Raw genomic sequence first — 5,089 nt, 5'->3', positions numbered from 1 at the left:
TTGTGTAAGGTAGAACTACCACCCTTTTGACATGATAAAACTCGTGGAGCAGCAAATCCCAAGATGCAATCAGATATAAATTTGCAATTTGTATTATCTATTCTTCCAATCTAATGAACAATTGGTAGCACTTAACCATGATCGACCAAGAACAACCTCTACCACTGCCTTGGACTTACTAGCCACATAAAAGGGAACTAACATCTAGTGATCCTGAATGGACATCATAATGACACATTTTTCCTCTATAGGGTTATCTTCACCCGAGAAGCTTCATAAGTCAATAGGAATGTGCACAAGTGTTGGTTGTCCCAAGGCTATGTCCCAAGGCTACCCATGTGTCAAATGAGAGAACATTATAATCTGCCCCAGAGTCAATTAAGGAAGAGACAAAGTAGGTAGTCTCATGAAGATGAAGACACACCTGAATATTGAAAGGATTGATATATTGTTCATCAGTAGCCAACTGTAAGGTCAACACAGAAGCCTTGCGACGCTCCTTAGATTTTGCAACTCTAGCATTAGCTTCTTCTTGAGCCTGACGTTTAAGTAGGTCATGTGCTTCTTTCCATGTGTGGGTAGCATGCATTTGTTGAAGCATGGCTTCAGTTAATGGTTCATTGTATTTCTTCAGACGGCTTCCATTAATGAAGTTAGGCATTTGCTCACTTTCTAGTGTCTCTAAATGCACTGCACCACTAGGAGTAAGCTCATTAATCACAAATGGTCCTAGGCCACGTTTCTTGAGCTTTCGCTTATGCTTCTTAAGTGTGTACAAGAGCACAAGGTTCCCTTTTTTTAATCGGCCAGTTGTTACATTTCGATCATACCATTGCTTTTGTCTCCTCTTCTTGGCATACATCCCCATTACCGCCAATAAGCAGGTCTCATCAAGCTTTTCCAATTCATCAATGCGTTGAGAAAGCTCATGACTAGTCCAGTCCAATTGTTTAGCAACTCGTAGAGTAGGTACAAGAAATTCAATGGGAAGAATTGCATCTAGCCCAAAAGTAAGCTCAAATGGGGTTGTGCCCACAGATGTTTTATAGGCTGTTCTATATGCCCAAAGAAATGAATGCAACTTTTGCTCCCATGCTCCTCATACACTTCTTGGGATGCAAAAGCTTGATCCTTCATGTTTTGTTTAGAGACTTCTTGAGAACTAGTGGATGCACTCTTAGTTTGCTTGCTGCAGTTCTTTTTCCTCCTAGTGGTCCTTTTTCTATTGGAATGTAGGGTCTTGTCCACTAGATTTGCCTTTGCATCCCTAGTTCGAGGTGTCTCATCAGTCTCTGTATTTTGGCATTTCGTGTCTGTGATCTAGTCATGACTCTAAGTGGCATGACATCCTCATTCTCTGATGAAGGTGGCAATGGAACTGCCTCTACAAAGTTGAGTGAGACCTTTGGTCGAGAGGTGCCTTCCTCATGTGGTTTCAACAAACAATCCTTTGGAAAGTGTTCTACACAACACCCTAGACAATATCTTTCAATTGGTGGAAACTGTGGTACTGTTGTATTGGATCGAGCTGCTTGCCTTTGGCAATGTGGATAATCACGAGCCCAATGGGCTTCTTCACACTCATAACAGGGGCCCATTAGTTTGGCTTCTACTTTCCTTTGCTGCCATTGACCAGAGGGGCCTGGAGTCCTAGGTGGGTAGCCGCCTCAAAGAATTTTGTTCCCCCTGTTGAGGCTCTAGTGCTTGGCTTAGATATGCGGGACTTTCAAAGAGATTTTCCTTGGATATGATGCATATTCCTCCTCCACATAGCTTGAGTTTACCAAGTCTCTACACATATTTGAATTGGCATAGTCAACAAACCTCATAGGAGCAGTCCCAGGAGTAGGAGGTTGAGCTCCAAGTAAAGGTCATGCTTGCTCTTGTGCCATCGGTGGCTTACGTTCAAAATTAGTTTACTGTTAATGCATTTGTGGAGCCACTGCACCCCTTTGCTGCTCACGCTCTTGTCTCATTCTTGCAATGCGAGTACATTCCTGTGTGGTGTGGGTATAATTCCAAGCACAGTCCTGGCACCACTTCTTTGTGGGTTGGTTTATGACTAGAGGAGAAAAGGTATTGCATTCTTTGATTTTATGGTTACTGCCACATGCTCCACAAAGATGAGGACCTGTAGGTAGTACACTCCTCATTCGCCTGCTGCTATTATTGTTGTGGCTACATGGGTGGGCGATAAGTTTGTCCCAATCTCCTAAGTACTAGGTTAGCTATCTGGTCTAGATTTACTAGTGCGCTAGACCCTGAACTTTGGTCATCACCCCACTGATCTCTAGGTTGCACCTCAGGGCCAGTACCATCTTGGAATTTGAAGTTATCTATGAAATCCATAGCATCATATCAACACTCATTGAAATTTGTATGCTTCTTTGCATAGAGATGTGTGTGTAGTGTTGAATTTTTGAGTCCTTTTAAGAAGAGAGAAATCAATCGACTCTGGGTGGGCTTCTCATCTTCTGGGCAACGATTAATGTATTGCTTCATCCTATTTACATAGTCTCTAACACTCTCAGTCTCGCCTTGCTTGAAAGAGTAGATGTTTGCTACTGTGTCATGCTGAATCCCCATCAAGGAAAAAGCAGCAATGAATCTCTCTTCCAAAACTCGTTAAAGAAGATTTGTCTGAAGCCTCTAGTGCCTGAAATCAAGCAAGGGCCTTTCCCTCGAGTGAGCCCAAATCCTTCAATTTGCGTATGCTTGTCACTTGCTCAGCTCGAACTACTTGCCTAAATGCTGCTACATGGTCATATGGATCTCTCGACCCTTCATACTTCTTTACCAGTTTCTGAAGAGTTGATGGCCTTACTCGTTGGGAATACTCATCATCAGGCCTACGGCCTCTCACTCTCAGTGGTTCCTTTCTTTCATAAGATGGTCCATATGCATCCCAACTTGGTGTGGGTCCCCTATTACCTACCTCACCAACCCTCTCCAAAGATCTTGTTACCCGCATTTCAGGAGGTGCATTTATGGGAGGCCGAGTTGGCTCCCATACCCTCCGATTGTCATAGTGAGAGAAACGTTATTGTGGTGTCGAAAAGTTAGAAAACCTCCCAATTTTTTGCGCCAAAAAATGAAAAATTTTCCAGACTTTTTTTTTGCACCCCTTTATCCGGTGTGTGGGTCTCTCCACGCGGTGCGCTATTCACGCACAGCCGACTTCTTTTATTATATATTTTTTCTTTTTTGAAGTGCGTACTCAATGCGTGCGTAGCTGTGAGATTTGCAACAACGAACTCAATGCGTGTGGCAGGGAACTCAATGCGTGTGCAGTTGTGAGATTTGCAGCGAATTCGAAATGTTCAATCTTCATGTGTGTACAGATTTCACTTTCTCTACAGGTGCAGGTTTAACAGAGAACTAAAATGTACAAAATTAAAGATGCAGAAAACTAAGCTAAGAACAGAAAATAAAACGAACATGCAAAAAATTGAAACTATAAAAATTAACCTCAGACAACAAAAATTCTCCTCAAACAGAATGAGAGAAATGCAAATTAGGCCTCTCTTTCGCACACAAATTAAAATTGGCAGGTTTAGCGCCTACCTCTAATCTTTAATCAGGGCGGTAGCCATTTTCACCAACCTGGTTTTCAAGAACCTTGGCCATGCGCCTAAAATCTCTCTTGAGGAGGGACCTGTTGATGCAGTCTTTGGGCTTGTAGCCCTTTTTAGTCTTCGAAGTACCAAGGACAACAGAAAGGTCAGCACCGCCAACAATGGAGACCGTCTTCTTGTTGGCTAAACCTGAGTACTTGAAGGTGTTGAGATTGTAGAGGTTATTTGGCTCGCTACTGAACTGCATAGAGGAACTGCAGTTGCCGTTCCTTTTCACCAGGAACTTGTTGTCTTTTTCACCAGTTGCCATAGCAGATCGGGAGAAACGCCAGCCATTCTAATGAGCAGTGCAGAACGAGCGTTCCCGGGCAGAGTTAGAGAGACGCGAACGTAAGAAGGGTGACTGGCCGGCTGTAGAGGAGAAATCAACGGCGACTGGCGACTCAAAGGAAGGCGGGCGCAAGCAAAAGGCAGTCGAAGCAGCTGACGTGGCCATGGAAGGAGGCGGCGTGTGGTAGCATCGAAGCAGCTAGCAGTTGAAGGCGTGTGGGAGGCGTGTAGGCGGGCTGTAGCTGCAGTTGTGAAGGCGGGCTGTGGGAGGTGTGCAGTTGGAGGCACAGCAGCAATTGGAGGCGCAGCAGCAGTCGGAGGCGAAGCGGTATTGGCCGGTGTAGGAGACTGGCCGATGAAGGAGTAAAAAAAAAAACGAGTGGTGGCTGCAAACTGGTCACGTGGAGTGAAGTCGCCTGCACAGCAGTTGAAGGCGGTGGGTGAAGGCCAGCTGTGAAGATCATCAAAGCCGAGCACGTGAAGGCAACGGGCTGCAGCACAGCAGGGGAATCCGGAGCTGATAAGGTTAGTGATTTTTTGTTTTTTTAATTATTTTTTAATTATTATTTATTTTTTGTTAATTTCCTTTTTAATTACAAAAAAAAATAAAATAAAAATAAAAATCATAAAACAAAAAATTTGAAAAAAAATTTAAAAAAAGGAGAGAAAAGAAAGAAAGAAAGAAAAAACAATTTTTGTGTTTGTATTTTGAGTCTATTTTTCATTTTTTAAATTTTTGTAAAATTTTGCATAATTAAAGTAACTTGCATTTTTTTAGAATTTCTATAATTTTGTACATAATTAGTATTTTTTTAGCGTAATTCATATTTTTGTGTAATTAGAAAAAAAGAAAAAAAAGAAGAGTAAAAAAAATAAAATCATTAAAAAAATAGGATAGGTACTTATACACATATTCATTTTAGTTGCATTTAGTGGTTAGGAAGGGTAAAAAAAATATATATATATATACATATATATATATATATATATAAACAAAAATAAAAAGAAAACAAAAAAGAAAAAAAACATAAAAAACCAAAAAACTTTGACCTTATGCACTTGCGGTCAGGGACGTCTTATAGACTCTGCCATAGGGCCTAGGGCACCTTCTAGAGTACCTACGCAGGAAAGTGGGACCCAATCGGTAGGAAATTTGGTAGATATTACTGAAACCCTTTTCGAAT

At 41.8% G+C, this 5,089-nt stretch overlaps 1 pseudogene; it reads right to left on the bottom strand.

Moving 5' to 3' along the window:
- Positions 1-3,573: 3,573 nt before the first annotated feature.
- LOC147608415 (large ribosomal subunit protein eL28y pseudogene) lies at positions 3,574-3,926 on the bottom strand (annotated as a pseudogene).
- Between the last annotated feature and the right edge of the window lie 1,163 nt (positions 3,927-5,089).

The sequence above is a fragment of the Cibotium barometz genome, chromosome 53 (genome assembly GCF_041138505.1).
Source record: "Cibotium barometz isolate CiBa-2024 chromosome 53, ASM4113850v1, whole genome shotgun sequence".
NCBI lineage: Eukaryota > Viridiplantae > Streptophyta > Polypodiopsida > Cyatheales > Cibotiaceae > Cibotium > Cibotium barometz.
This window is presented reverse-complemented; position numbering and strand designations above follow the sequence as displayed.